General features: G+C 35.7%; 1 protein-coding gene and 1 pseudogene across 2 annotated transcripts in view; one reads left to right on the top strand and one right to left on the bottom strand.

The window, feature by feature from the left end:
• DPH6 (diphthamine biosynthesis 6) overlaps positions 1-11961 on the bottom strand; it is a 140150-nt gene that overhangs the window by 42918 nt on the left and 85271 nt on the right. The gene's annotated exons all lie outside the window — the stretch shown is intronic.
• LOC111736331 lies at positions 503-621 on the top strand (annotated as a pseudogene).

Here is an 11961-nt window from a genome sequence, read left to right on the forward strand (position 1 = left end):
TTAACAAGTACAGCACAGGGAGCCAAAAAGCTCCAAGATTTAACTACAGTTTAGACATCGACTTTTTTGAACCTGTCAAAAAAAAGAAAAATACATCTCCTAGCTCCAGTTCCACTGAAAACCACAAGCTTAATTGTCTTCCATCTGTTGTATAGGAAACTTCCAGTGATTTTCAGAGGTGAAGACGAGAAAGAGAGGTGTATTGGATTTATGCTGCAGCACAGTTATACAACATTAAAGTTTTTTTTTTTTTTTTGCCAAACAGGAAAGTGAAACAGCAAACGAAATCTATGAGAAAAGCTTACCACTAAATTTACTTGTTCACATATATTACAGCATATTAAAAGTTGCTCATAATTATCCCTATACCTATCTAGCAGTAATAATAATGTCTGTAACATGTTAAACTGTTCAAAACACTTCCGGATACGGTTCCATTTTAGTAGCAAATGTTTAGTAGAAAACATACTAAAATATTATTTAAGAAAATGAAGGCTGTGAAGTCTACTGTCATGCCACCCTGAACGTGCCCGATCTTGTCTGATCTCAGAAGCTAAGTAGGGTCAGGCCTGGTTAGTACTTGGATGGGAGACCACCTAGGAAGACCAGGTGCTGTAGGCGTTAAAAAAAAAAAAAAAAAAAAGAAAGAAAGAAAGAAAATGAAGGCTGTGAAAATGGAGGTTCCAGGGCTAGGTAAATTCTCTAGGTTACAAGACTATGAAGCGATAAAATCAGGCACTGAAATGACATCTTTAGATTTTGAGTAGTAGTCTTTCTTAAAGATCAAGTTAAACCATAATAAAATAAAAAGGTGTTCCTTAAACTAAGATGCATAAACATGTCACAGCAATATGTCATAGGCTATAAAAGCCCAGATTAACATGGCACATCTTTGTAAAACAACACTTATGCTACAAGAATTAGGGAAACAAATCTCCAAAACAATGGAATAAAATAAAAATGAGCATTATGATGTGAGGCATTGTGATATAACGATTTATAACAAGAAATACATGATCTTTGTCCATTTCTGACAACTTACCGAAGTGATGAGAGCTATAAAGGTGTCCTTTGTTATGTTAATGAGGTGACTTTTGGACCCAGCCTAAGGATGGGGGTTGGTTTCCAAGAGAACCAATTTTGTGATGTTTATCTGTATCTTTTATCATATTCTTTTATAATAAACTGGTAAATGTAAGTAAACATTTCCCTGAATTCTGTGACTCATTCTTGGTAATTAATTGAATCCAAAGGGAGGTGACAAGGGGGGTGGGGTGGTCCTGAGAACCTCTGATTTATAGTCAGTCAGTTAGAAGTACAGGTAACTGGCATCTGAAGTCTAAGGGGAGGGGAGAGTGAGGGAATGGTGGGAAGGGGAGCGCATCCTTGGAATCTCCAGTCTATAACTGGTTGGTCAGAAGCACAGGTGTTAACCTGGGCTTATTACTGGCTTCTGAAGTAGAGGGTAGTTTTGTGGGACTGAGACCTTTACCTGAATTTAATGCTCTCTGCAGGTAGACAGTATCATAATTGAGTTGAATTATAGGACACCCAGCTTGTGTCATGAATTGTTTAGTGTTGGGAAAAACCTCTACACATCTGGTAACCAGATGTGAAATGTTTCGTATGAAGAGTAAAGAAGACACACAGGAAAGAAATGAAGTAGGAAAGAACTGTTTTTTTCCTAATTCAGAAAGACCAAACCGAGTTTTTCTAAAAGAGAAAATATAAAGGAAAGAATAATAATGATAGCTGCAGAAATTAATGAAATAAAAAAACAGCATATCATATAGAAAATCAACAAAATCCAAAGATTAAAATCAATAAGACTATAGACAAATAAAGGCAAGTAATAAAATAATCATCAACTGGAATGAAAAAGATGATGTTAGGTAGTCAGTCAGACATGAGCGACAGGGGGAACAAAGGAAGAGGGGCCCAGCCCAGAGACTGCCCAAAGAACACCCTATTGGTAGTTAGAGAATCCCTCTTGCATCCCCAGAGACAAAGAACAGGAGGGTCATAGCCTTAGCTGGCCTAATCTGGCTATAGACACCTGCGTAGAAAGTACTACCTTAATTTACCTACAGTTTAAGCTTCATTATAATACTATGTTTATGCCTGGAACTTCATGAATCTAATTATAACAGACTATTCTGGGTAAACATATGTGCACTAGGCAAAGAGTTATATAGCAGCCAGGTGTCAATCAAAATGACCTCACTTGCCAATCACCTAGGAATGCCTTTGGAACCACCCCATCATGGTCAAAATATAAGGCAGACATTCCTACTTCTGGGTCTTCTTTTTGGGGCCTTCTTTATCTTTCTAAAATATACTTTTAATAAATCTTTTCTAAATCTCACTGACCTGTGATTCTTCACTACGTCAATGAGGAAGAACCGAGGAAAAATGCTAACTACACTTCTGCACCAAAGATATCCCTCTCCCTTCCCACTACCGTTGGAGTGACACCAATCTCCTACAGGCCTTAATGGTAACAATGACATCACTACCAATTCTACAGACGATAAAAAGACAATAAGAAGACATTAAGAACTACTTTATAGTATTCAAAATTTAGAAGAAATGGACAAATTCAGAGAAAAACACAAATTTAATTGAAGTAAGAAATGAAAATCTGAATAGCCTTAAACTAACAAAGCAATTGAATTTCTAGTTGAAAACTTCCCACGAAGGAAAAATCCATGTTCAGATGGCAGAGCAATAAGTACTTCAAAACACTGAAGAATGAATGCTATCTTTGAGAAAATCTTTCAGACAACAGAAAAAGAAGAAATGCTCCAAAGCTTTATGAGGCCAGGGTAACCTATTACCCATACCTGTCACTACTAGGAAAGAAAATTATAGATCAATCCCTGTACTAGCAGAGTACTAGCAAACAAAATCAAGCAATACATAAAAAGGACAATACATCATGGATTATCATATGGCAATAAAAAGAAATCAAATACTGACCCAAGTTATAATATAGATGAAACTTAAAAACATTATTCCAAGTGAAAAAAGCCAGTCACAGAAGACCACACATTGTAGGATTCCATTCATATGAAACTTCCAGAACAGGCAAATTTATAAAGATAAAAAGATGCAGAGGGCTAGAGGTAGGAGAAGAAGATTGGGGGAAAATGGGGAATGACTGTTAATGGGTACAGGTTTCTTTCTGGGGGTACAAAGATGTTCTAAAATTCAATTGTGATGATTGCACAACCTTGTGAATTTACAGTTTACATAGGTGAATTGCATGGTATGTTAATTATAACACAAAAAACCTTAACAAATAGTATACCATGTATAATAGTTACATACTCAGACAAAGCAGAGATAGAGCTCTTAAAAATGGGAGGGGAAAATTTGAGAAAGCATATGTAAAAAATTAATTTTAACTGTTCTCAACAATTATATTGGTGGTAGTGGTGGTATTAGCATTGTTATTCTGAGACTGTTTCATATATTTTTAAAATTTTACTATCTATATTTATTGATATGCTTAACGCCAACATAAGTTTTCTGGAGTAGAATACATTACTATTACTACTTACATACAGTAAGTAGATAATTCCATTCTGGCTCTTCTCTGACCCAGCTCTTACCCCAAGAACGAGGTGATGAGAACGAGATACGATCTTTCAAGTAATTGTATCTACTGTAGGTAAGGAGCCCCAAAAAAATAAATCTGAATGTTTACTTAGGAAAAGAAAAGGCAGTTGTTCTCCCTCCCCTGAATTTCCTTGGAAAAGTAAAGAGAAGAACTTGTATCTTCACACTTATAAATGTAAAAAAATCTCTTAGAGGGGGAAAGAGAACTAGTGTCTCCAGTGTTACAACCCAGGAGATGTCTCCAAGGTCCTGGTCTCCTTGTCCCCTAGGCTCCAGAGAAGTAAATCTCTCCAGAGTTCTCATTGTCTATCCAGTCATACATTAAATTCTCAAGCTTGTTTATTAGCCTATGTCCTAAGTTTCTGTAAAATTTGCTCGGAAAGGCTTAAGTGTGTAGAAATAGACATATTTTCTTTACAACCCCACATATGCAATGTACAAAACAAATGAGAAATTGAATTAAACCAGAAGACTGGATTGTCAAATCATACTCACAAATCTGAGACCTTATCCAGTATCAATCTTTACTGGTAATTTAAAGGACAGAAGTAATCAAACAGCACAGCAAATCAGGGAGAGATCCAGGACCATCAGAACAGTTTTCTAGGTCCCTTCTTGTCACACTGGTATACTCTGGCTCAGGTTAGCATATAAGGTCAATTAGAATTATAGTACCATTCTCAATTTCTGGCCCAACAAAAACAACTTTTCTCATTGCACATTCACATTCATAGTGACTGGGGTAGTGATTAGAAACTGTTCAATAAATTCTGGATTCCATCTGGTTTGGGGACATAACTTTATCGTAGATATCACAGTATAGTTTTTAACAGTCATTGCTTCCAGATGTCATTATGCAACATGTTCTCTTCAGGATAACACGGTGTTGTTCTTTTATTTGTCTAATCTCAACCAATGAGAAAGTACCATGGGAAAGATAAATCCCCTTTATATCTGGTACTTGAGCCATTAGAAAACAAATATAACGCCTCCCTGTCAAGTAATGTCCTACCATAATCTAGGCTAACTAGTACTGCCATAAATTGGCATCCTTAGCTTGGTTTCTGATACTCCTGGCCATTGATCTTTAAAAGCAACAACTTTCATAGTTATTAAAATATTCAATAGTATTTCCCAGGTAAAGATATAGGCTCTCTTCCTTCACTCATGATTGATATGATGTTCCATTAAAAAAATACTCTGTTAGTCTAGTCATTTAAAGCTCTGTTGTCCCTCCAGGGCCATTTCTAGATGCAGCCAGTCTACTGGAATAGAGCTCCCTCTAGTGTCTCCATTGGGACTAGAAAGTCCTTTTCATCATCTTGAGCTTTCAGGAACGTTTTGGTTTGATGTAGTATCCCAAAACCAGCATCAACAACTGGCACAGCAGAGGCAATAGTAATCAAGCTAGAACATGGTTATTACCCGGTACATTAGTGATATTAGTGTAATTTAGGAAAATGGTTTGCACACTAAAATAATGTAAGTCCCCTGAGAGTGTCAACTGGTATATTATACCAAATAGCTCTGCCTAGTGTCATAGGTTTTCCATAAATGTACTTTGCATAATTCCAGACAGGAGTTATCGGTAATTTCAATTCATTATATCTCTCCCATATCCATCTCTCTCAAGGGTGGTGTTCCAATTTCCTTAAATAAATTCTATTTACATTAACATTTCTGTATTTGAAGAACTAAATCAAGCTTTGGTAGGCAGTAGAAATCTGTTTTCCATTATACTTATACAGAATCGTAGCAAGATATCGTTTGTAATATTTATTTAGTTATAACATTAGTTATAACATTATATAAATTTCAGGTATACAACATTATAATTGGATATCTGTATGCTCTATTGTGTACTCTCCACCAACATCTAGTTTCCATCTGTTACCATATATTTGACCCTCTTTATCCATTTTCCCTTTCTCTCATCTCCCTCACTTTCTGGTAACCACCAGTCTGTTTTCTGTATCTATGAGTTTGTTTTTGTTTTGTTTTGCTTGTTACCTTTTTGTTTTATATTCCACATGCGTAAAATCATGAAGTTTTTGTCATTTTCCTTTTAGCTTATTTCACTTAGCATAATCCCCTCTAGGCCCATCCATGTTGTAACAAATGACAGTATTTCGTCTTTTTTATGGCACAATACTATTATTCTATTTTACACACACACACACACAAACACACACACACACACACACACACACACACACACACACACACACACACTACTTTACCCAGTCATCCACTGATGAACAACACTTAGGTTGTTTCCATATTTTGGCTATTGTAAATAATGTTGCTGGAACATATATCTTTTGAATTCCTGTTTTTGTATTCTTTAAATAAATACCCAGAAAAGTACTGGATCATAGGGTAGTTCTATTCTTAAAATTTTGAGGAACCTGCTTTTCACAGCAGCTGAACAAATTTACATTCCCACCTTGTGTGTTGTCCTGGCCTTATTTTGGTATCAGGGTAATGTCTCCTCTTCAATTTTTTTCAGAAGAGTTTGAGAAAGATAGGTATCAAATCTTCTTTGAATGTTCAATAGAATTCACCAGGGAAGGCATCTGGACCTGGACTTTCTTTGGGGCGGGGGTTGGGGGGGGAGTGATTATTATTTCTATTTCCTTACTAGTGATTGGTCTTTTAGGCTTTCTATTTTTTCATGATTCAGTCTAGGAAGGTTGTATAATTGTTAAGAGTTTGTGCATTTCTCCTAGGTTGTCCATTACATAGTATTCCTTTATGATCCTTTGTATTTCTATGGTATTAGCTTTAACTTCTCTTGGATTTCTTATTTTATTTGAGTCTTCTTTTTTCTTTCCTTTGTGAGTCTGGTTAGGGGTTTGTCAACTTTATTTGTATATTCAAAGAATCAGCTTTGTTTTGTTAATATTCTCTCTTGTCTTTTTTGTCTCTATTTCACTTAAATCCACTCTGATTTTTATTATTTCCTTCCTTCTACTGACATTGGAATTTGTTTATTCTTTTTCTAGTTCCTTAAGGTGTAATGTTAGATTATTTATTTGAGATTTTTCTTGCTTCTTGAGGTAGGGCTGTACTGTTATAAAATTTCCTCTCAGGATCGCTTTTGCTGCATCCCAAAATTTTGGCATGTAATATTTTCATTTGAATTTATCTCCATGCATCTTTTAACTTCTTTTATTTTTTCATTGACCCAATAGCTGTTCGGTAGCATGTTGTTTAATCTCCACATATTTGTGCTTTTCCCAGCTTTCTTCTTATAGTTAATTTCTAGTTTCATATCACTGTGTTCAGAAAAGATATTTGATATGATTTAATCTTCCTAAATGTGAGGCTTCTTTTGTGTCCCAACATATGGTTTATCCTTGAGAATGTTCCATGTGCACTTAAGAAAAATATGTATTCTGTCACTTTGGAATGGGAAGTTTTGAAAATATGTAAGTCCATGTAGTCTAATGCGTCATTTAAAGCAAATGTTTCCTTGATGAATTTCTATCTGAATGATCTATCCATTGTTCTCAGTGGGGTGCTGAAGTCTTCTTTTATTGTGTTGCTATTTCTCCCTTTAGTCTGTTAATAATTGCTTACTATATTTTGGTGCTTCTAAGTTGGGTACACATATGTTAATAAATGAAATGTCTTCTTGATGGATTGTCCTATTTATTATTATGTTTTTCTTTGTCTCTTGTTACTTTTTTGTCTTAAAGTATACTTTGTATGATATATATAAGTATGGCTACAACTTTTTTATACTATTTGTTCAGAGTATCATCTTCCATTCCTTTACTTTGAATCTATGTTTGTCACTGGAGCTAAAATAGGTCTCTTGAAGGCAGCATATAGATGGGTCTTGTTTTTAAATCCATCCCACTACTCTGTGCCTTTTGATTGGTGAATTCAGTCTGTTTATATTTAAGGTGATTGTTGATATATGAGGACTTACTACTGCCATTTGATCTTTCATTTTCTCATTGCTATAGATGTCCATTGTTTCTCTTCCCTTGTGTTCTGTCTGCTACTTTAGTTTGGTGGCTTCTATAATTTGATTTTTTTCTCTGTTTTCTTGTTTTTTTTTTGTTGTTTTTTTTGTTTGTTTGTTTGTTTTCTTTTATATTCTGTGTCTCAGTTCTGAATTTTTGTTTTGTGGTTACCATGAGGTTGCATAAAATGTATCATAGATAAAATAGTACTTTTTCTTGTGATAGCATCTTGTCTTCTTTTACCTATAGAAGTTCAGTTCCTTTCATCCTTCTCCTTTATGTTTTTGTTGTCACATATTATTCCTTTTTATGTTGTGTTCATTACCAAATTGAAGCTGTTAGAGTTATTTTTAAGCTTTTTACCTTTTAACCTTCATGTTATAATTAAATATTTAGCATCCCATTCTGGAACAGTTACAATTTTCTGCTTGTTTGTTTGTTACCATACTCAAAGGTTTGTACACTTTTGTCTTTTTGTTTCAGAAGAGCACTTTTCAATATTTCTTGTAATGCAGGTTTTGTGATGGTAAATTCTCTCAGCTTTTATCTGTCTGGGAAACCTTTTAGTTCTGGTTAATATGTAAGGGATAACTTTGTCGGATACAGTATTCTTGGCTGATGGTTACTATCTTTCAAGATTTTGAATATGTCATTCCACTCTCCCCTGGCTTGCAGAATTTCTGCTAAATACAATAACCTGATGGAGTTTCCTTTGTAGGTTACTGTCTTTTTCCTTGGCTGCCTTGAGAATTCTTTCTTCATTATTAACTTTTGACAGCTATAATATAACATGTCTTGCAGAAAGTCTTTTTGCGTTGAGGTAATCAGCTGTTTTGTTAGCCTCTTGTATGTCCAGTTCCTTCTCTAAGTTTGGAAAACTCTCATTAATTATTTTTTTAAATTGGCTCTATTCCCTTCTTCTCTTCTTTTGAGATACCTATTATTATTACATTGCCTTTTCTAATGGAGACAGTAATTCTCACAGAGTTCTTTAATTTTTTAAAATCTTAGTTCTCTCTCCTCTTCCACCTGAATCATTTCTAGATTTCTATCTTCAGCTCAAGAAGTTTTTCTTCCATATGGTCTGCTCTATTTCCAGTGATTTCCAATGCATTCTTCATCTCATTTATTCAGTTCTTTAGCTCCAGAATTTCTGTTTGGTTCTTTCTCATAGTTTCAATCTCTTTTGTAAAGTACTCCTTCTGTTCATTAATTTTATTCCTGAGCTCATCAAACTGCCTTTGAGTTTTCTTCTATCTCAATGAGTTCCTTCATGAGAGCTATTTTGAATCCTCTATCATTTAGATCTGAATCTTCTATGGCTTTGAGTTTGGTTTCTGAAGATTTATCATTTTCTTTTTGTGGTACTGTGTTACCATGGTTGTTTATTGTGCTTAAATGGTGGTCGCTCTGCTGGCTCGTTTGAAGTAGCAAATATCTTCTTATTTAGGTATCACTTGATCTTAATAATTTATCAGGTTGGTAATTAGAGACCTTTCATTTTCTAGTAGGTGACTCTGTAGTGCAAGTTTTTGGTTTCTCTTAACTGTGCTGCTTGTGCCTCTGGGGGTGCTAATGTCTCACTGCTACCATTGTCCTTACAGTGGTGGGTGTCACCATGGTCATGAGTGTCACCACCAGGGTCCCTGAGATAATGGGTGACCCCAATGTGTCCAAGTCTCTTGGGTCTTGGGGGACCACTGTCATGGCAGGGCATGGGGTAGGTGGGGGAAGAGGTGGGTTTGTTAGCACGGCTGCTAGTGCTACCTGTTTTTCTATGGCTGCTGGAACTGTTGTGTCCAAGAGGTTGTAATCACTTGCACTATCTCTGCTGCTGCTATGGGACTCTCTGCTGTGGGCACTGCTGCAGTCAGGGGAGGAAGCCGATACCACTGTTGCTCTTCTTTTCCTTTGCTAGGGCCGTAGAGGGTCTGGAGTCATGGATACCATCTCCTTCACTGCTACTACACTCATTGGGGCTGTGTTCTTAGCTGTGACATTTGAGGAACCAAAGTCATAAGCACCATCCCTGTCATTCCCCCCCATTCTGGATCTCTCAGGCATCATAGTGTGTTGAGCAGAGGAAACTTTGTTGGGTCATAAATGTCCCACTAGTTGTAGATTGAAAGGGAGAGACAAAGGGATCCTGTCACTTGGCATGATGATGTCACCCTCTCCTTAATTCTTAACCTTAGTCCTACTTTGGTTTTCTTCACTAGAGCATCTCTATACACTACAAGTATTACCTTTGACCTTTTCAGTATACAATCCCTATCTTCAATAGGAATTGCTGTTCATTTAGCCCAGTATCTAACAATTCTAAGAAGTTCTGCATTCCACCTCCATGGGTGCATATGGCCTAAGATTCTTTTCTGGGAATTGGGCAAAGAGATCTGGCCTTTCAGTTTTTTGGTTTTTTTTTTCTCAGAGTCTATAGCTTAACTAAGAGAATAAATTCATTCCCCTGTTTAATTATTTTCCATTCTAAATGATGGTCCTCATAATTGGCCTGAACTCTTCCAGATTAGGATAGAGTGAATTTACCGAAGCATTTTAAAGATGGTGCCAGAATGCCTCTCCCATCTCCTAAAACATAATAGTGTTTTATTTAAATCCTTAGTGGAAATTCCATCAATTTCCTATTTTATCATCTCATTTTTAAGAAGCCATCTAAACAAATTCACCCAGTTGAGCCAGTTATCTGTTCTATTTCCATCTTTTCATTTTTCTCTCTTGTGCCGCCTTTCTTTTGGATGGTTTAGAACTTTTTCAACCATGCAGCTCTATGCATGGTAACTAAACCAGCAGATCTGTTACTGCCTCCCTGAATATTCTTTTAGCTTCCCAAAAGCAAAAGTTTTGTGACCTACTCCCATCATGTCATCATTTGTGCCCATGACATCAAATTATATGTCTTCCACAGGTCATCATAAAGCCTATACAGAGTTACTTGCACTTGGACCATTTCTGTGATTACTTTAAAAGAAATACTCCATTCGCAGTTTGGGAAAGGAGTGAGGCACTTACTCCTCTCAGGTTAAGACTGCCAAATTCCAGTCTTAACCCACTCTAGCAGATTAGCTGTCATACTATTCAGAAGCACACAGAATAGACTCTCATATCATTCATCTGCTCATCCTAAATAATCCTTTACATTCAACAATGTCTAGAACAGTGATGTGGCTCCCTGATCATTAATTATAATAATCCACAACAATAATTATTCCCTCGGCTTTTGCTGGTATTTTTTATAAAGAGCTCTAACTCGTAAACAGAATACTTAGCATTCAGTAGTCACCTGACCTTGGTCTCCCTCTACCTGTATGGTGATTCTAGTAAGCAAATATAACTTTCAAGAAGAAGAAGGCTTTCCTGAGATGGATAAATACCATCTCCTGTTTTTATTTTCTCTAACTATCATCTCTTTTTTTTGGGGTTATTTTAAAGGATCCTGTTATTATTACCAGGGCTATGAACAATAGCTGAGTCCTCATGATGATTTTCTACCCTCTCTTCTTTCTTGCCTAAAAGTATCTTCTATAGCTATGGGTCTGGGAAAAAAAAATCCCATTGACTACTCCTGTTTACAATAACAAAAGATTGGATCATCAAATCAGACTCATATAAACTAGAGACACTTTATCTAGTATCAAGCTTTACTAATAATTTTAAAGATATAGGCAATCAAAGACCCTGGTGAAGCAGGGAGGGGACCTAAACCATCTGTGTCACCCTCCAGGTGTTTTCTAGATATATTATATCAGCTCTGACCCAGGTTAACAAGTAAAGTCTCTAAGCAATGCATGTAGTTTATATCTCTTATACAGAAGATAAGATATCTCAGTTATAAAAAATGTCTATTTCGTATTCAGATAGTTACATATCTTACATGATAAGTTCTAGGGAGCCATGTCCCAAACCTAAAATTTCCAGGTTTGTTTACCAAAATCAATCATAGCAACTAGTTACATGCTGCTAAGGACAGTCAAAAGATAAGGACTCTTCTCAGATGGTAAATACCATTAGTAACTTCATTTGTTTGTGTATGACAAGAAGTCTGTAGTTAATGTTTATAAGATTATATAGGGGTTCTTCTTTCTTTCTTTTCAGAAAATTTATCCCAGTTACTGGAAAGAATGTATTGTAGACCAGCTACTTGGTCTTCTTGTTCCTAGTAATTATGAGATGTTTTAATAAATAACATATTATGTATACTTGAGAATCAAGATTTTTCATTGTGAAATAAAGCACAGATGGAATATGAAATTATTATAGTTCTTACATAGTCCTGAATTTGATTTCAAAATATCATGAATTCATGAGGTATTAGATACACATGTACACACACACACACACACACACACAC

This window comes from Pteropus vampyrus, unplaced genomic scaffold (assembly GCF_000151845.1).
Source record: "Pteropus vampyrus isolate Shadow unplaced genomic scaffold, Pvam_2.0 Scaffold19, whole genome shotgun sequence".
NCBI classification, from domain to species: Eukaryota; Metazoa; Chordata; class Mammalia; order Chiroptera; family Pteropodidae; genus Pteropus; species Pteropus vampyrus.